Genomic DNA, 22,294 nt, shown 5'->3' on the forward strand with positions numbered 1-22,294 from the left:
ATTAAACATATCCTTTAGGGGAAAGGATAATGGAATGTATTTTGGCTATATTGCATATGAAATGTTTATAAACATATGAGATGTTTATAATCATAATTAAGTATATATGTACATAATGCATTGCAGATATGGAAGCAGAACTCAGAAGAGAAAGAGAAGCTGAATATGTAGATTTGAAAATTATTGGGGATAATTGACACCAATGAAATTAATCAGGATAATAATGTAGAGAAGCAAGAAGAATGATCAGTACAGAGGCCTGAGGTTATCCCATCTATTCAGGGGAAGATACCAGACAAAATGATAATCATACAGAGAAGTCTAAGAAGGCTACATCAGATAGACAGAAAGATATCTAGTAGACTTCAGTGTAACAAAACTTGAAAGAAGTTCCTATGGATGTGTTTAACATTTTTCATCGATGACAAGAGAAAGGGGGTAAATGATATAATTATCAAATGTGCAATGCACATTTGATGACACAGATCTGGGTAAGGTAGCTAACACTGGATAATATAGTTATCCCTTCCATATTATGACATTCCTCAACATGGTTTTGAGTTATAGAAAGTTGGTATAAGAAATTGAATGGGAATTTGGGAGGAGTTTTGCAGAAACAACAGGTGACATGTGAACACTAGCAGACAATACAGAAAAAATTTAGAAATTCAAAAATGTATAAAATATATGTATATTTTATCTTTTAATATCATAAAAATTTAAATATTTTCTCTGACATGGAAGAAGAGCCAAAACTTTTTACATGAATTTTCCAAGTTTCAGGGATACCATTCCCCTAATTTCCATAATATGGAAAATATGACTATAGAGTCAGGATCCAAAATTATTTTGATATGTTATAACATTATAACAAATCTGAGAAAAATCAAATTTAATAACCACAAAATATAAAGTCTTATGCTTGTAATCAAAAAATCTTCACAATTATGTATGAAAGAGGCATGGCTACATAATATTTAATCCAAAAAAGTTCTGTAAAGTTTGGTGGACTAAAAACTCAATATGAGTCAGCATTGCAAAATGGAAGGCCAAAGAGGTAATGAATTCTTGGACTGTATTAAAAGAATCATAAGGTCCAAAATTAGGTAATAGTCTCACTGCCCTTGTCAGAAAGCATCTGGATCATTTTGTCCAATTCTGGGTATCAGGTAGAGGGCTGGAACTCTGGAGAAGTATACTTGAAACAAGGTGTTAACTCAGTGGAATTGATGAAATGATGCTTCTCTAGTATACATATACTTAGTACTCAGCATGGTGATGAAATGGCTCTCTAGTTCACACACACTCAGTATACTGTAATAATGTAATTGAAATAGGGTATTTAAACTGGGGACAAAGTCAGACTCAGAAGGAGATTGACACTGGCAGACTGGCAGACTGCAGGAGGAGACTGGATCAGACTGAAACTGGGTCAGACTATGACAGAAAGCTAGTCTGAACATTACAATATCATATTTTAGGAAGCACACTGATAAAGTGGAGAACTTTCAGAGGAGGAATGCCATAGTTATGAAAGGTCATGGCAAGTAATGCTTTCTGGAAGGAATTGGAAAAATTTAGCCTAAAGAGGAGATGTAGGAAGGACATCATTTTTGTCATGAAAGATTTAAAATGACTGCCATATGGAAGATAATTTAGATTTATTCTGTTTGGTTCCTAAATAGTAAAACTACAGGAAATTGGTACATGTTTCAGATAGGCAAATTTCAGCTCAGTGTAATGTAAAATTTATATCATTTTACAAAAGTTGCATGGTTTGCTTCCACATATAATATATTATTCTTCACTTGATTCCTCACTTTGTGCCTTAATCAAAGTCTAAGTATTGGAGAAGCAATGCTTGTGTGGCTATGAGTTAGACTGGAGACATCTGAGGTTCATATCAACTTTGAGATACAATGATTCTGAGAGCTAAATTTTAGTCCTGAGACTATAATTACTCTCTTCATGATTTTGATCAAATCACTGCAAATATGTGGGCCTTCACTTTACTGTTTTATAAAATTAGAGGTCTAGCCTAGACAAAATCTAAGATTCTTACTTTTTCTGAAATACTATAAGAAAAATATGCATAATGTTAATTCATGCACATTCTTATTGATTAAAATAATGAATACAAAGAAGAAATCATACATTCTTGGGGAACTAAAATGGAAAATTATCTTAACAATGGAGGCATTAAAATAAAGAACTATAAAATAATTCAAAATGTTCATCTTAATTAAGATAACACTTTTAAAGTTTCAGTAGAAATACACTAAAGTGGGCATACTGGTATTTTCCTTTAGATTTATTCAGGAATAAATATGCAATCGTTGAAGCTGACATATTTGAACTCATGCCATGTGTTCAAGAACTCAGAGTTGGTTCAGTGGCATCTGAGAATACTGATATTGAAAATGGCCAAAGTACTGAATATCTTTAAAACAGGACGAGAAGTAGCAAAGGCCAAGAAGGTTGTCCTGTGAACCACATTTGAGTGAAAGAGAGATAGAAGAATTATAAATACTTCAATTTAATTCATATTTGTCATATCTCATCTACTTTTAAATTGTCTAGATTGCCCTAAAGAGATTCAGGTCAGGTTGTTGCTGGTAAACCTTGCTTACTAAACACACTGGGTATGATAAGATATTGATCTCAGCCAAAACAATGGAAACAAAGATGGTAGGGAATAATGAATCATAGCAGGAAAGAAATTGGGCATATGGGGAAATTATCTGTACTTTGGTCATATTATTTGTTCAGGTGCTATCCTTTTATTAATGTTTACTTAAAGATGTCCCAGTGACACTAATGCATTGTTGGCAGAGTTGTGAGTTGATCCAACTATTCTGGAGAGCAATTTGGAACTATGCCCAAAGGGTCATCAAACTGTGCATGCCCTTTGAATCTGCAGTGTCTCTACTGGACCTGTATCCCAAAGATATCATAAAAGAGGGAAAAATACTCACATGTACACAAGTGTTTAATAGCAGCCCCTTTTTGTAATGGCAAGGAACTGGAAACTGAGTGGTTGCCCATCCATTGGAAAATGACTGAATAAGTTATGGTATATGAATGTTATAGAATATTATTGTTCTATAAGAAAAGATCCCAGCAGACTAATTTCAGAAGGCTTCTCCTTTAGAAAGAGAGACTTACATGAACTGATGCAAAGTGAAGTGAGTAGAAAACAGGAAAATATTGTACACAGCAATAAAAAGATTATGCTATGATCAATTCTGAGAGACTTGTCTATTTTCAACAATAAGCTTGATTCAGGCCAATTCCAACAGACTTGTGATGAAGAGAATCATGTACATCCAGAGAGAGGACTGTGGGGACTGAATGTGGATCCCAGCATAGTACTTTTACCTTTTTTGTTTTTGTTTCCTTGATTTTTGCTTTCCTTCTCATTTTTCCCCTTTTGACTTATTTTTTTTTCTTGTGCAGCATGATACTTGTGGAAATATGTATAGAAGAATTGCACATATCTAACATATATTGGATTATTTGTTGTCTAAGGAAGGCTGTGGGGGAAGAGAAAGAAAAAATTGACACAAGGTTTTGCAAGGGTGAATGTTAAAAACTATGCATATATCTTGAAAATAAAAATTAAATAAATAAAACATACCAGTATGGATGGATAAAACGGTAAAACATAGCAGTGACTGGATAGAGAATGAAATTGCTGTATTTATGACTTGGCCAAGGGAGTTTTCTCAGTGCTCAAAGTACAAACATATCTTTCCTAAAAAGCAAAGAAGTTTGAAGAATGTGTTTCAACTTTTCTAGTTATCAGGAAGAAAATTTTCTTTATGATAAAATTGGGAGTAGGGGAGAGAGGCTTAAATGTGATGTGGGGAAAGGATCAATGGAATCAGGAGAAAAGAAATAGGAAAAAGACAACCATATACTCTGAAAATAAATCAGTACTTGTACAGCAAGGAATTAAGTTGTGAATCCAGAAGTAGAATCAAAGTATCAAAAGAAAAATCTTCTATACCTAGAGAGAAGACTGTGGAAACTGAGGGTATATCATAACATAGCATTTTCATTCTTTTTGTTGTTAGCTTGCATTTTATTTTCTTTCTCATTTTTTTCCTTTTTGATCTGATTTTTCTTATGCAGCAAGATAATTTCATAAATATGTATGCATATACTGGATTTAACATATTTTAACATGGTTTGAAATTTATTGGATTCCTTGTTATCTAGGGGAAGGGAGGAAAATTTAGAACACAAGGTTTTATAATGGTCAATGTTGAAAAATTCTCCATGCATATGTTTTGAAAATGAAAGGCTTTAATTTAAAAAAAAAAGGAAGAAATATTTTGAGATTATAGCATAAAGTTACATGTGTAGTAAATACTGTGGTGGATCTGGGATCAGGAAAACCTGAGTTCAAATCTAACCTTATATTCTTGCTAACTATATGATTAGGTAAATAATTTAATCTTTATTTGCCTCAATTTCCTCCAGAGTAAAATGATGATAATAATAGAACATAGAATATGATGGGGATTACATGAAAAATATTTGTAAAGCACTTTTACAAACCTTAAGGCATTATATAAATGCTATTGATTACAGATTTAGAACTAAAATCTATCTTAGAGGTCATCTACTCCATTTACATTTTAAAATTGAGGAAATTGAGGTTCAGAGGAGTTGTTACTTCTCCAAAGTTATGCAGGTAATAAGTGGCAAAAACAAAGTTTGAATTTGTATCCTTAGTCTCCAAGTCCTATGTTCTTTTCATTAAAAGTCAAGATAAATGAGAGGTACTAAACTAGCTATTTGGAGGCCTGATACCAATTCTAGAAAGGTCAATCATCTTCCCATTAGATATATTATAGAAGAGATTCTTATTTTTACCTTTAAAAAAATTTCTGAGGTTCTTTCAATTCTTAATCTCTGACTAGAAATAATTAAATTATCTGACTTGTAAGTGATATTGACAAAGAGTTACCTAAAGTAAATAGGCTAATATTTTTTTATTTTTTTAAATTTTAATAGCTTTTTATTTTTAAGTTATATGCATGGGTAATTTTACAGCATTGACAATTGCCAAACCTTTTGTTTTGATTTTTCCCCTCCTTCCCCCCCCCACCTCCCCTAGATGGCAGGATGATGAATGCATGTTAAATATATTAAAGTATAAATTAAATACAAAGTAAGTATACATGTCCAAACCATTATTTTGGTGTACAAAAAGAATCAGACTCTCAAATATTGTACAATTAGCCTGTGAAGGAAATAAAAAATGCAGGCGGGCAAAAATATAGGGATTGGGAATTCAATGTAATGGTTCTTAGTCATCTCCCAGAGTTCTTTCGCTGGGTGTAGCTGGTTCAGTTCATTACTGCTCCATTGGAACTGATTTGGTTCATTGCATTGCTGAAGATGACCAGGTCCATCAGAATTGATCATCACATAGTATTGTTGTTGAAGTATATAATGATCTCCTGGTCTGCTCATTTCACTCAGCATCAGTTCATGTAAGTCTCTCCAGGCCTTTCTGAAATCATACTGTTGGTCATTTCTTACCGAACAATAATATTCCATAATATTCATATACCACAATTTATTCAGCCATTCTCCAATTGATGGGCATCTACTCAGTTTCCAGTTTCTGGCCACTACAAAGAGGGCTGCCACAAACATTCTTGCACATACAGATCCCTTTCTCTTCTTTAAGATCTCTTTGGGATATAAGCCCAGTAGTAACACTTCTGGATCAAAGAGTAATAGCCTACTTTTTATCAATTTCTGGGAAGAGAGAAGTCTCTCTCAAACAGAGTATATGAAATTTTGAGTTCTTTGTGTTTTGAAATGTTATCCATCTACTCATTAATATGTGAAAGTGAGAATAAAAGTTGAAATAAACATCTTCAGGCTTCACAGGAACTATTTTAAGATCTGAGCTTGGAGCATTTTAACAAAGAAGTTATCCAATTCTACAATGTGCCACATAATTTCACTTAAAGTTTTTCCTTTTTTAAATATTAAAATTAGCTTAAACCATAAGTGAGGTTACAAAGACTCAATTAAATTGCATGAAGTACAGAATTTTCTCTTTGTATAGAGAAAAGTTGGGGTCACAGTCTCTTTACAGAGACTCTGTGGTGCCTCATATATTTTGATGCAAATTCATTTTTTCCTCTCTCAGCCACAAATACTAAATCTATGATTTCTTTATTGTTGAAAACTGAATGCTTACTACATAAAATGAAATTGTGTCTTGCTTCCCGAAAGTGTAGACTTGATTTCCTTTGACTTATAATATCCTCCATTAAAAGAAAAAAAAAAAAAAGTAAGCCAGATTGATTCAGAGCAGTGATTGCTTGTTTAATAATTACTGAATGGTAACAATGTGATAGGCATGAGATAAAATGTAGCTGCAATAGCGATTTGCATATTTAGATGGGTAACTGGAAAACAGTTCATCTGTTCTTATATCTCTTAGTCTGAAGGTTCCCAAACTAAATAATGATCTACCAAGATGTAGTTCAAATAAGCTCATCTCAGGCCCAGAATGGCCAATGTTATTTTCCTTCACTAGTGAGACAAACCTAAACTTTAAAACAAGGGGCTCTAAATGTGGTAATGCTATTTAACAAACTAAAAGCACAGTACAAGAACAAGAAAAGTAATAGATCTCTGGGAAACTTTCTTGACAGTGAACTTAATTACAAATTATTCCTTACAACTATTTCCTATATTTAAAAGGAAGAAGACCTGTAATCCTCAACCCTAGCTCCATCCACTAGACGGAATCTTAACAGAAAAGTCTTTGAGTCAAAAGTCTTGAATTCCAAAATTATCATTGTAACTTGCTGCCAGAGTGTGATCCTGAACTTCTCTGACTTAACTTCTCTGTGTCTGTTTTTTTTTTTTTTTGGCCTCTGAGTTCCTTCTGGTTCTAAAGATATGATTCTAATAATTCAAGAAACAGCATTTAAGGTTACTATGAGATGGTGATCTTTGAATCCAAGTTTTACACAGTCATTAATAAAGGCAAATTCTTCTGATTCAGTCTTTTCAGTTAGCATCTGAGAAAGGTTTTTATATAATAGTGCCTCTGACCAAAATGAAAGTAGATAAAAGATCTTCATTCACCCTTACCTTACCAGATTCACATATGGCAACATGTTGTGGTTCAGTCACTTGCAACTCTTCACAATCATATCTGGGGTTTTCTTGGCAAAGATATTGAAGTGGTTTCACCTTATTCTTCTCCAGATTTACAGATGATGAAACCAAAGCAAACATTGTTAAGTGACTTGATCTAAGTCATATAGCTAGTAAACAGCTGAGAACAGATTTGAACTCAGAAAGATTTACTTATTAATAATTTTTTTTAATTTATAAGAATATTTATTTATAAGATTTATTTAATTTATGGAAGCATAATATGGTGTAAAATAACTTAAATCACTGGACATTGGATTAGAAAGCTTGTGTTCAAGTTTCAAGGTTACAATTAGCTCCTCAGTTGAACTTGAACAATTCTGTGCAAATTCCCAAGATTTATTTTTTATTAGATGCTAAAAGAATGAGTAAATGAAAAGTCATTTTTTTCATGTTTGTAAAGGATTTTTTTTAAAGATGACATCAATAATTTGAAAGGCCCAAAGAAGGGTGATAAGTGGGAAGAGAACTTGGAATTTTTAACTTGAAGAAGAGAAGACTTTGAGATTCAAGTAAGCATGATACTTGACTTCAAATATTTAAAGAAATGTCATTTGTAAGAAATGATAGGCTTGGTCTTAACGAGTTGAATTAGTTATACTTCTTGGAAGTTACAAAAAGATAGAATTAATCTCTATGTGGGGAGAGGGGGAATTCATAAGAATTATAGTTAGCCCAAAATCTGAAAGGGCTTTCCAGGAAATAGTGAGCTCTTCATTACACTTAAATCTTTAAGCAAAAGTTAAATAACCATTTGGGGAAATTGCAGAAAGTATTCTAATTTAAGTTGCATTGAACTGGATGGAAACTCTGAGGTTCTTTCTGACTCAGAGCTTTGTGATTCTATGTTTTCTAAATTTCCTAGTCATTTCACTCTTAGATTCATTCATCTATACTATATTAATTCAGTCTTTTTCTTTAACTCTCCATCTCTTTCTTCTTCTCTTCAGACACTGTTTCCATTTTTCAAACGAGGAAGAAGCACTGAATAAATTACTTCATTCCCCTCAAATATGCATTTCATTTTCTTATATGAGACTGGTAAAAAAGACATCTCTATACCATCTCTAGACTCTTAAGTTCTTTGCATTTGTGAATTTATACTTGGTACTTTTGTGCCATATTCTTGAAACTGAGTTTTTTTTTACAGAAATGTTGGCATAATATTGACTTTTACAAAATGAGAACATATACCATAATGAGCGTAAACTACTCTAAATATTCCATAATAAGAACTAGTATGGTAGTGAATGCCAAAAACTCTAATTAGTGAGAAACATGTTACATTTTTGTTCTTCAGGGAAAAGGGCAAAAAATCATTTTTTATTCTTTTGCCAACTCTTACTGTTTCTTCTTTTCCTTCTGCCATCACCCACACATAATCCTTTTTCAGATGATGTCAATTGCAATTTTCTCAAGCTGAACAAAAGATAAACTCAATTTATTTGAATGTTGTGCTGTTCAGTTTGGTTATCAAGAGATGAGATAAAATGAAACAAGAGTCAATTGGATCACTAAAAATTTACATTATTTTCAAATTCTTTAGCTATATACCCAGCCCAAAAATGCACTGAAACTCCAGAAAATGGTTTTAGTAGATATATTTAGTGCCTCACTTGACTTTTGCTTTGCACATGAATGCATAAGAAGCAACTTCCACAACTATTGTGAATATGGAAGAGAACTTTTCAAATTCCAAAAGATATAGTTTAAACTGGAAGAGAATACACATCATGTGCTAAAAAATGAAATTCAAAAGGCAGGAAGGTAGGAAGGCAGGCAGGAATGAAGAAAGGAAGGAAAGCAGGCAGGAAGAAAGGCAGGAAGGTGAGAAGGAAGAAAGGAAGGAAGGAAGGAAGGAAGGAAGGGAGGAAGGAAGGAAGGAAGAGGAAAATAAATTATTATGTACTTACCATGTACCAGCCACTGTGCTTAGTGCTAAACAGATATAATCCTATTTGATCTTTACAACAACTTATTAATTCGTATCTCTCTGAGAGTTCCTTCTCATTCTCTTGCAGGATCCTCATTGAGATCACACCATTCAACTATAGGAATTCCACAGAGTTCTGTGCTGGGACCAAATTATCACACTGAAACCTCTCTTTCCAAAATTACCAATGATCTCCTAGCTGACAGATTCAATGGCCTTTTGTCAATCTCATTCTGCTTGATTTTTCGGTAACTTCAGAAATTGTTGATCACTCTTTTCTCTTTTATACTCTTTTCTTTCTAGGTTTTAATGATTCCATTCCCTCTATGTTCTTCTACAAGTTTAATTACTCCTCGGTCTAATTTACTGAATCTTCTAACAAATCATGCCTTTTAACCATAGTTGTCCCTTAGGGTTCTGTTCTCAGGACAGAACCTCTCTTCTCTTTCTGCATTACTTTACTTGTTGATTTTATCAATTCACATGAAATCAATTACAATTACAATTGATTCAAAAAAATCTATCCTTCTTTCTTAATCTCTCTAGAGAAGATAATAAAAGTGAATAAGCATCACTGAAAAGGGCTCTGCAAGCCCTTACACCTGAGGCTTCCCTAAACATCCTATATATCTCATAACAGAATGTGGGGCATTCTGTTTATATATACTTATTTACATGATGCTTCCCACATTAGATTGTGAGCTCTTTGAAGGATTGTCTTCTGTCTCCTTTTTTATTATTATTATTATTCCTAGTACTTAACACCAATGCTTAGCACAAATGTTTACTAATTGAGTAATAACAGTCTTGAGAGGTAGATAATATTATTATTACTCTTTTTCATGGGAGCAAATTGAAGTAAACAGAAATTAAAAGATTTGCAAAGGATCATATAGCTATGAAGTGTGAGTCCAGATTTGAATTTACTGGACCCCTGGCCCAGCACTCTATCCATACTTACATCTAATCTGCTTTTTAGCAGATAGTGACTAATAGCTGTTCTGTTATCAGAATATATACTCCTTATATAATTTCCCAAATATCATAGAAATTTAGACCTGCAGGGGATCATAGAAGTCATATAGTCTAACCCACTCACTTCACAGATGAAGAAAGTGAAACAAATAATAATTACTCATGTATGAATAAATGTGAATCATGACTCATTCAGCCATGAGTAATAAGTGTTTTTTTGGAATAAATCTATTGGTAAATTATATAAAGAATTAATACTTAAAACTGGGTTTTGCATAAGTATATGCATAAAAATATTTGTAGCAATGAAATTAAGATATGATTTCTTAACTCATGTATTAGTAAAAACATATGAGACATTGTTAAGGGCAATAGGCAATATTTGTGAAAAACAAATAGCATTAGATTTCCCTGGCATTCTTGTTAACTAATTGATATAAGGAGTTCAGAAAAAGACTAATAATTGTAAAATTCACATATTATATGGCAAAGTATTCCAAGATAATATAATATCATTGATTTAGTGTTGAAGGCCACCTAGTGCAAATCTCCTTTAGCAGATTAGGAAGCAAAGGTGCAAAAACATTAAGTGACTCATTCAAAGTCACACAAGTTGCAATTAATAAAGTGAGGATTCAAAGCCAAAACCTATGACCTATGATACACTAGAATAAGTGATGGAATTAGAGATCTGGGCTTGAAATCTTGACTCATACTCATACCTTGGCAATCCAGTGCATCCCATTGAGCTTCAGTTTCCTCAACTATAAAAAAAGATTGGATTAGATTGTGTCTATGCTCTCATTCAAATCTGTGTTGATAATCTCATAACTTTAAACTTAGTGTCTTTTCCTCTCTTCTTCACTTTCTTAACTTCATATATATGTAGGTGATATATCTAGTCTGTAGCCCACTAGTTTTTTGTTTGTTTTTATTAATAGCTTTTTATTTCCAAGTTATATGCATGGGTAGTTGTACAGCACTGACAATTGCCAAACCTTTTGTCCCAATTCTTCCCCTCCTTCCCCCCACCCCCTCCCCTAGAGGACAGGATGACTAATACATGTTAAATATGTTAAAGTATAAATTAAATACAAAATAAGTATACATGTCTAAACCATTATTTTGCTGTACGAAAAAATCGAACTCTGAAATAGTGTACAATTAGCCTGTGAAGGAAACCAAAAATGCTGGCGGACAAAAATATAGGGATTGGGAATTCAATGTAATGGTTCTTAGTCTTTTCTCAGAGTTCTTTCACTGGGTGTAGCTGGTTCATTTCATTACTGCTCCATTGGAACTGATTTGGTTCATCTCACTGCTGAAAATGGCCAGATCCATCAGAATTGATCATCATATAGTATTGTTGTTGAAGTATATAATGATCTCCTGCTCTGCTCATTGCACTCAGCATCAGTTCATCTCTTCAGGCCTTTCTGAAATCATCCTGTTGGTCATTTCTTACCAAACAATAATATTCCATAATATTCATATACCACAATTTATTCAGCCATTCTCCAATTGATGTGCATCTACTCAGTTTCCAATCCACTACAAAGAGGGTAGCCCACTAGTTCTGAGGTATTTATCCTACACTAAGAATAGTATTTTTTCTTAAATAAGATATTAGCAAAAAGACTACAGAAAATCATCCCCAGGATAATTCACCATGATCAAGAAGGATTTATACCTGGAATGCAGGGCTGGTTCAATATTAAGAAAACTATTAGTATAATTTATCATATTAATAACCAAATTAACAAAAACCATATGATCATCTCAATAGATGCAGGGAAAGTATTTTATAAAATCCAACATCCATTCCTATAAAAACACGTGAGAATGTAGGAATAAATGGAATTTTCCTTTAAACAATCAGTAGCATCTATTTAAAACCATCAATAAGCATCATATGTAATGGGGATAAACTGCAACCACTCCCAATAAAATCAGGAATGAAACGAGGTTGCCCACTATCACCATTACTATTCAATATTGTATTAGAAATGCTAGCTTTGGCAATAAGAGTTGAGAAAGAGATTAAAGGAAGTAGAGTAGGTAATGCAGAAACCAAATTATCACTCTTTGCTGATGATATGATGGTAACCCCATCATATCTTAGAGAACCCCAGAGATTCTACTAAAAAGTTATTAAAAATAATCTACACCTTTAGCAAAGTTACAGGATACAAAATAAACTCACATAAGTCATCAGCATTCTTATATATCACTAACAAAATCCAATAGTTAGAGTTACAAAGAGAAATTCCATTTAAAATAATGATGGATAGTATAAAATATTTAGGAATCTATCTGCCAAGAGAAAATCAGGGACTATGTGAGCAAAACTACAAAACACTTTCCATACAAATAAAGTCAGATCTAACCAATTGAAAAAACATTAAATGCTCTTGGATAGGGTAAGCAAATATAATAATGATGATAATACTACCTAAACTAATCTATTTATTTAGTATTATATCAATCAGACTATTTTAATGACCTAGAAAAAATAACAACAAAGTTCATATGGAAAAACAAAAGGTCAAGAATTTCAAGGAAACTAATGAAAAAAAAAAAATCAAATGAAGGTAGCCTAGTTATACTAGATCTAAAATTATATTATAAAGCAGCGGTTACCAAAACCATTTGATATTGGCTAAGAAATAGACTAGTTGATGAATGGAATAGGTTAGGTTCAAAGGACAAAACAGCCAACAACTTTAATAATCTAGTGTTTGACAAACCCAAAGACCCCAGCTTTTGGATAAGAACTCACTATTTGACAAAAATTGGAAATTAGTATGGCAGAAAATAGGCATTGACCCACACTTAATACCGTACACCAAGATAAGGTCAAAATGGGTTCATGACCTAGGCATAAAGAATGAGATCATAAATAAATTAGGAGAACATAGGATAGTTTGCCTCTCAGACCTATGGAAGAGGAAGGAATTTATGACCAAAGAACTAGAGATCATTATTGATAATAAAATAGAAAATTTTGATTATATCAAATTGAAAAGTTTTTGTACAAACAAAACTAAAGCAGACAAAATTAGAAGGGAAGCAATAAACTGGGATTTTTACAATCAAAGGTTCTGATAAAGGCCTCATTTCCAAAATATATAGAGAATTGACTCTAATTTATAAAAAATCAAGCCATTCTCCAATTGATAAATGGTTAAATGATATGAGCATACAATTCTCAGAAAAAGAAATTTAAACTATTTCTAGCCATAGGAAAAGGTGCTCCAAGTCATTATTAATTAGAGAAATGCAAATTAAGACAACTCGGAGATACCACTACATACCTGTCAGATTGGCTAGAATGACAGGGAAAGATAATGCAGAATGTCGGATTGGATGTGGGAAAACTGGGACACTGTTGCATTGTTGGAATTGTGAATACATCCAGCCATTCTGGAGGTTGATTTGGAACTATGCTCAAAAAATTATGAAACTGTATATATCCTTTGATCCAGCATGTTACTACTGGGCTTATATCCCAAAGAGATTTTAAAGAAGGGAAAAGGACCTGTATGTGCAAGAATGTTTGTGGCAGCCCTCTTTGTAGTGGCCAGAAACTGGAAACAGAGTGGATGCCCATCAATTGAAGAATGGCTGAATAAATTGTGGTATATGAATATTATGGAATATTATTGTTCTGCAAGAAATGATCAGTGGGATGATTTCAGAAAGGCCTGGAGAGACTTGCATGAACTGATGCTGAGTGAAATGAGCAGGACCAGGAGATCATCATATACTTCAACAATACTATATGATGATCGATTCTGATGATCCTCTTCAACAATGAGATAAACCAAATCATTTCCAATAGAGCAGTAATGAATTGAACCAGCTACACCCAGCGAAAGAACTCTGGGAGATGACTATGAACCACCACGTATAATTCCCACTCCCTCTATTTTTGTTTGCCTGCATTTTTGATTTCCTTCCCAGGTTAATTGTACACTATTTCAAAGTCCGATTCTTTTTGTACAGCAAAATAACTGTTTGGATATGTATACATATATTGTATTTAACTTATACTTTAACATATTTTACATGCATTAGTCAACCTGCCATCTAGGGGAGGGGGTGGAGGGAAGGATGGGAAAAATTGGAATAAATGGTTTTGCAATTATCAATGCTGAAAAATTATCCATGCATATATCTTGTAAATAAAAAGCTATAATAAAAAAGAATAGGATTTTTGCAACAATAATTAGATGAACACTATTCAAATATGTTCAAGGAAGGCTTCCTTTTCAATTGGTAGATCTGATGACTTCTAAAGCCCCTCTCAACTTGAAATTGCTGAGATTGTGTTTCTGTTGCTCAGACAACTGGACCATAATAGTTCACAACAAATCAAAGGGCACACTATAAGTGTGGTTAGTTCTTGCCAAACAAGTATAGTTAAAACAATTAGCCAGAAAGATTTTAAAGTTCAGTTTTATTCTGCTGTACAGATAAAGACAGAGAGGTTTGTGAGTCTAAAGGTAAAGTAGCTAATGACAAATTAGAAAAATACAAAGCAGAGAGTTTTTGGCAGAAGTCAAAAGGAAAACAGGCTTTCTAATGAATGCAACTAATTCAATTCTCATATCAAAGTCAATGAGGCTATTAAAGTATTCTGAGATTGAAAATTATATCTCCAAAATAGAAGTCTGCTAAGATCTTCTAATCACTGAGCTGCAACAGACATTCAGAGGTGATTTAGTCTATCCCACAGCCTCTTGGCAAGCTCTACTTAATTCATTCAACATACACTGATCTTCTGCTCTTAGAAGTCTCTAGGGAAAGCTGTGATTTTTGCATTCAAGATCTTTCAGGAAGCCATTGCTTATATTGAACAATTTAAGCTAGTTACTTGAGTTCTGTCTTCATTTATATAGGGAACAGATGATCTACTTAATGCTCCTATCTAATTTCATAGAAATCAAGCTATTAAAATGAAGTCATTTTCCAAATGCAGACATCCTCAGATAATGAAAGGACCCTTAATGTCCTTTTTTCCCAATGCCATTTCTTTTTTTTTTAATTAAATATTTTTAAAAAATATATGCAGAGACAATTTTCAACATTCATCCTTGCAAAAAACGTGTTCCAATTTTTTTTCTCTCTCCCTTCCTGCCACCTCATCCCCTAGATGGTATGTAATCCAATATATGTTAACATGTGCAATTCTTCTATACATATTTTCATAATTATCATGCTACAAAAGAAAATTCAAATCAAAAAAGAATAAAATAAGAAAGAAAACAAAATGCAAACAAACAACAAAAAAATGAAAATACTATGTTGTGATACACACTTAATCTTCACTCTCTCTGAGTGTAGATGACTCTCTTTATCACAAGAACATTGGAACTGGCCTCAATCACCTCACTGCTGAAATAGCCATATCCATTGATCATTGTACAATCTTGCTGTTACTGTGTACAATGTTCTCCTGGTTGTACTCATTTCACTCAGAATCAGTTCATGTAAGTCTCTCTAGGTCTCTCTGAAATGATCCTGCTGATAATTTCTTATGGGACAATAATATTCCACCACATTCATATACCATAACTTATTCAAGCATTCTCCAACTGATAGGCATGCATTCAATTTCCAGTTCCTTCTACTATACAAAGGGCTGCTACAAACATTTTTGCATATATGGGGCCTTTCCCTTTTTTATGATCTCTTTGTGACACAGGCCCAGTGGAGACACTGCTGAATCAAAGGGTAGGCATAATTTGATAGCTCTTTGGGCATAGTTCCAAATTGCTCTCCAGAATGGTTGGATCAGTTCACAATTCCAGCAACAATGTATTAGTGTCCCAGTGTTCACACATCCCTTCCAATATTATTTTTTAATTCTGTAAAATAATTTCTTAGGAGTTTGATTGGTATGGCATTAAGTAACTTATTTTAGATATAAATGTCATTTTAAAATATATTCGTCCAATTAATTAGATCTAACTTCATTTGTGTAGAAAGTATTTTGTAATTGTGTTCATATACTTCCCGACTTTCTCTTGACAAGTAGAATCTCAAATATTTTATATTATCCACAGTAATTTTAAATGGAATTTCTCCTTTTATTTCTTCTTGCTGGACTTTGTTGGTAACATATAGAAATGCTGGCGTTTTCTGTGAATTTCTTTTGTATCCTGCAACTTTGCTAAAGTTGTGAATTCTTTTTAGTAGCTTTTTAGTTGACATTCTAGGATTCTCTGAGTACATCATCATATCATATTCAAAGAGTGATAGCTTTATCTCCTCATTGCTTATTTAAAATTACTTGATTTCTTTTTCTTTTCAAAAGTCAACAATTCTAGTACAATAGGGAATAGTAATGGAGATAATGGGCATTTCAGTCCTGATATAGCCTATATATATATGCCTATAGGCATATAGCTTCTCCCCATTACAAATAATGCTTGCTGATGGTTTTAGATGGTTTAGATGGTTATTTATTTTAAGGAAAAATTCCATTTATTCCTATACTCTTTAACGTTTTTAATAGCAATGGGTGTTGAATTTTTATAATGTCCAGGCTAACTCTCTGGAGGACTTCAGGATCAGTCAGAGTCAGGATCAATCAGAGTCCTTAGTCTTTTTTTATTATTATTATAGTAACTTTTTTAAAAGTCCATGCCAGGGTAATTTTTACATTTCCCTTTCCCTTTGTTCCATTTTTCCCTCCACCCTCCACCTCCCCTAGATGGCAACAGTCCTATATATTGAATATGTCTATTATCCCCTGATACAATGTATGTTGCAGATAAACAGTTTTCTTGTTGTACAGGAAGAATTGGATTCAGAAAAGGTAAAATAACCGGAAGAAAAATAAAAATGCAAACGGTTTACATTCATTTCCCATTTTTTTTTTCCTTTGGGGCTCTTCTGTCTATCATTGATCAATTAAACTGAATTAGGTCTCTTTTAAAGAAATCCACCCATCATTTCTTCAACATTCGTTGTTTGGCAAAATGATCTCTCGGTTCTCTCATTTCACTTAGCATCAGTTCATGTAATTCTTAAGCTTCTCTGTATTATCTTGCTGGTCATTTCTTACAGAACAATAATATTCCAAACATTCATAACACAATTTACCCAACCATTCTCAATTGATGGGCTCCCTCAGTTTCCACTTTACCACTACAAAAGGGCTCCACAAACATTTGGACATACTGGTCCCTTTCCTTCTTTAATCTCCCTTGGGGTATAAGCCCAGTAAAACACTGCTGGATCAAAGGGATGCACAGTTTGATAACTTTTGGGCATAATTCAGTTGCTCTCCAGAATGTTGGATTCGTTTAAGCTCCAACAACAATGTTCAATTTCAGTTTTCCCTCATCCCCTCAAAATCATTTTTTTTTCCCTTCATTTATCAATCGCAGGTTTGTGTAAATAACTCAGGTTTCTTTTTACATTTCTCTGATTAATAATGATTTAGCCTCTTTCATATGGTAAAGTTTAATTTCTCATCGAAAATTTCTGTTCATATCCTTTGACCATTTATCAATTGGAGTGGCTTGGTTTTCTTAAAATTTGAGTCAATTCTTATTATTTTGGAAATAGGGCTTATCGAACTTTTAACTGTGAAGATGGTTTAGTTTGTTGCTTCCCTTCAATCTTTTTAATTGTTTTGTTTGTGAAGCTTTTTAATTTGTGTAATCAAAATTTTCTATTTTGTGATCAATAATGGTCTCTAGTTCATCTTTAGTCCAAAATTTTTTTTACTCTGAAGGTAAAAATCCCATGTTCCTAATTTGTTTATAATCTCGTTCTTTTTGTTCGAATCTGGACACATTTGATCTTATCTTGGTATTTTAAGTTGGGTCCATCTTAATTTTTTTTAATTTCCAGTTATCCACAGTTTTTGTCAAATAATGGTTCTTATCCCAAAAGTGAGGATCTTTGGGTTTGTCAAACACTAAATTGCTATATTGAGTATTCTGTCTTGTTACCTAACTTGTTCCATTGATCAATTAATCTTTTCTTAGCTAATCCAAATGGTTTTGGGACTTCTTTATTATAGTTTTAGATCAAATGGCCATTTTTGATTTTTTTTATTAATTCTTTTTGGATTCTTGATTTTTTTATTCCATTTAAATTTTTTGTTTTTTCAGATATTAAAATATTTTTCTTGAAGTCTGATTGGTATTTCAATAAATAGATTAGTTTAGGGGTATTTAATCATTATCCCAATTTAAGACTTGATTTTTAATTGTTTAAGTCGGACTTTATTTTTGGGGTTTTTTGTAATTTGCTCATATAATTCCTGACTTTCCTTTGGTTTAGATGTTTAAATTTTTAGCTTCAACAGTTATTCTGAATGGAATTTCTCTTTACTCTTGTTTTTGGATTTTTGTTGGTGATGTATAAAATGGAAGATTTTGGGGTTTTTTATAATTAACTTTGCTAAAGTTTGGATTTTTCAAATGCTTTTCGTGAATTCTGGGTTCTCAAAATTTACCATCAATTAAAAAGTGATGGTTTTTTTCCTCACTTATTCCCGTTCCTTTAATCTCTTTCTGACTCTTTTGGAGGTAGTTTTCAATACAATTTGTTAATTGACAATCCCTTTTCCTCAGATCTTACTGGGGAAAGATTCGGTTTTTCCCCATTGCATATGATTTATGATGGTTTTAAATATATTTCCGTATTTTAATAAAAAATATTTATTCTTATTAAATTTTTTTATTAGGAATGGATGTTGGATTTTATCAAATGCTTTTCTATTTTGGATGATCTATGGTTTTGTTGTTTTTTTGAAAAGTAATTATGGTAAGTTTTCCTAATATTGAACCAATTTCCTGGTATAAATCCCGTCATGTGTATTATCCTGGGGTGTTTTGTTAATCTTTTTGTAATTTTTTTTAAGTTTTGCATCATTTCATTAGGATTGGTCTTTTTTTTCTTTTTAGCCCGGTTTGGTATCAGTAAATTTTGTCTAAAAGGGTTTGGTGGATCCTTATCCCTTTTTTCAAATGGTTTATATAGCATTGGGTTTTTTCTTTAAATGTTTTGGGGTTCACGTAAATCCCATTGGTCCGGGGTTTTTCTTGTGGTTGTTTTTTCTTTTCTTTTCTAAATGGGACATTTGGATGTTTACTTTTTCTTTACGGCCTTTTTTGAAGGTTTCTTCCTTTCATTTAAGTTTCAATTTTTGCCAAAAAGTTGGGCAAAATAATTCTAATTATTTCTAATTTCCTCTTCATTTTTGGCGTTCTCCTTTTCATTTTAAGATTTTTGTTTTCCTCTTTCCTTTTTTCGATTTTCAAGGTTTGTTTTTTGTTGGTTTTTCATAGAACCAACTCTTGGTTTTATAATTAATTCAATGGTTTTTTTTTTTTTACTTTCAATTTTATTGATCTCTCCTTTTACTTTTAAATTTCAAGTTTAGTGTTTGACGGGGTTTTTTTTTCCTTTTCAGCATTTTAGTTCGCCAATTCTTGACCTTCTCTTTTCTACTTTATCAAGTAAGCCTCTGAGATTAAATTTCCCCTTATTACCCTTTGGCTGCATCCCACATTTTGATATGATGTCTCATTATTGTCATTTTCTTGGGTAAAGTTATTAATTTTCAGATTTGCTGTTTTTACCCAATCATTCTTTATATGAGATTATTTAGTTTTAATTATTTTTTTGGTTACTTTCCCCTGCCTTTTTGTTGAGTGTAATTTTTTTTGTCTTCTGAAAAAGGATCATTCACTATTTCTGCCTTACTGCATTTTGACTTTGGGTTTTATGTCCCTAATATATGGTTATTTTTTGTATGGTTCTTTGAAAAAGAAAAGTTTTCCTTTTGTCTCCATTTCTTTTTCTAAAGGTCTATCAATCCTTTTCTAGTATTTTTTACCTCTTTCATTTCTTTTTATTTTTTTGTTTGATTTATTAATTCAATGGGTTGAGATTCCCACTATTATAGTTTTTCTTTTTTCTTGCCTCATTTTTTCTTTTAACATTTAGATTCACCATTAATTGCATATATGTTTAATATTTTTTTGCTTCATTATCACTGCCCTTTGCAAGATAGTCCCTTCCCTCTTTTTAATTGATCAATTTTGCTTTTTGCTTGATCTGAGATCAGGATGCTACCCCTGCTTTTTGACTTCACCTGAAGCATAGTGATTTGCTCCATCCTTTTTTTTTATTTGCTTTCCCCTGTTAGGTTATTTCAAACAACATATTTGGGGATTCTGGGTTTTAATCCATTCTGCTCATTGCTTCCTCTTTTTGGGGGGTTACCCCATTCCATTTATGGTTTTACCCATTCTGTAATTTTCCATCTTGTTAACCCTTTTTATGCTTTTTCTCCCTTTCCCCTTCCCCCCCCCAGTTTAAACTTGGCATCCTTCTTCTACAGCCCTTTTTTATCCCTCCCTCCCCCAGGTTCCTCCCCTATCTTCTCCCCCTCTCAGTTTCTGTTTCCCTTCTGTTGCTTATTCCTTCCCTTTTCACTTTTGCCTTCTCACTTTTCAATGGATGGGAGGTTTCCCATATATTAAATTGTCTAAAATTTTTTTCTCTTAAAGTCAATTCTTATGGCATAAAATCCCATATATTATCCCCCTCCATTCTTTCTCCAGTATAATAGGTTTTTTGCCTCTTTGTGAGAATAATACTCCCACTTTACCCTTTTTCTGATCAATGTCCTTTCCACCTCAAATTTCTAGAACAAAATTCATGTATTTTTTAACATCTTTACAGCGAAATATAGTTCCCAAGATTTCTTTTATCTTTTTAGGTTTTTTGAGTTCTATTTTTGCAGATCAAATTTTTTAAGTTCTGGCTTTTCACAAAAATAGTTGAAATTCCTTATTTCGTTGAATGACCATCTTCTTCCCTGGAAAAAGTGCTTATTCTGGCTGGGTAAATTATTTTTTTTTGCATCAAGTTCTGCCTTTCAGATATCATATTCCAGGTCCTTCGATTTTTTTTAATGTGGATGCTGCTAATCTTGGGTTCCTTTTGTTGGCTCCTTTATATTTGAATTGGGTTTTCGCCATTGGGTATTTTCCTTTGTTTGGGGTTCTCATTTGGCCCTATATTTCTTGGTGTTTTGATTTTGGGATCCCTTTCATGGGTGATCAGAATCCTTTCAATTCTATTTTACCCTCTGTTTCTTGCTTTGGGCAGTTCTCTTTGATAATTTCCTGGAAAATGTGTCAGGCTCTTTTTTTCTGTATTTTTCGGGGTCAATGATTCTCAGTTGTCTCTCCTAGACCTTTTTGGTCTGTTGTCCCAGAAGGAATTTCAATTTTCTCCATTGTTTGGTTTTGGTCTTCTTACTGATTCTTCTTGTCTCCTCAGTCATTCAATTCCATTTGTTCCCTATTTTCAATGAAGTGTTTTCTTCCTTTCCTTTTTTATATCTTTTCTAATTGTCCAATTGTGTTGTTTTGTTCTTGGAATGTTTTCCATTTTTGAATTTTATTCTTTAGAGCCATTTTCTGTTTCCAGTTCACTAATTTTTCAAGGTTTTTTCTTTATCCCTCTTCTTTAAATGGGTGGAATACTTTCAGGCTCTCTTGCCAAGCCTCCCTCTCCTTTTTCCCATTTTCTTCTAGTTCTTGGGGCCTTTTTTTCTTCTATGAATTCATCTGTGCTGGGAACAGATGATCTCCTCCTAATAAGGGTTCACGAAATAATCTGTTTTGTCTCCTCAGGGTTTGGAGTCTTTCTCTGTCTGTAAAAGCTGTCAATCGTTAAAGTCCTTTTTAACTTTTTGCTCATTGTCAGAAGAATCAGAACAAACTGGCAAAAAAAAAAAACCCCAAATGGGGTCTTTTTTTGGGGGGGCTGGGTGGGTTGGGCTTCCTCTCAGACTCGGGGGCAGCAGGGCACTAGCAGGACTGTGCTGTGCCTGGCCTGGGGACTGAGAGGTGCTGAGGGATGCTGTGGGGGGGGGTGGCCGGTCTCAAGGGGCTCCAGCTTTTGGGGTTGTTTCTTCACCCCTGGTGTTTTAAACTTCTCTGCTGGGCTTCTGACTTCCGGGCAAATTCCAATCCTGTGGCAGGGCTCTTCCCCAAGAGGCTGGTCCCACCCCAACCCCCTGGTCTGCTTGGCTGGGGCCTGCCAAGGCTCTCACTGCTGCCCCAGCCTGTGCCTGTTAAAACCGTGCCCTTGAGCAAAAAAAGACCTTTCCTGGCGATCTCAAGGATGTCTTCTCTTGGTAACGTTGTG

Source organism: Sarcophilus harrisii, chromosome 3 (genome assembly GCF_902635505.1).
Source record: "Sarcophilus harrisii chromosome 3, mSarHar1.11, whole genome shotgun sequence".
In the NCBI taxonomy this organism is placed as follows: domain Eukaryota; kingdom Metazoa; phylum Chordata; class Mammalia; order Dasyuromorphia; family Dasyuridae; genus Sarcophilus; species Sarcophilus harrisii.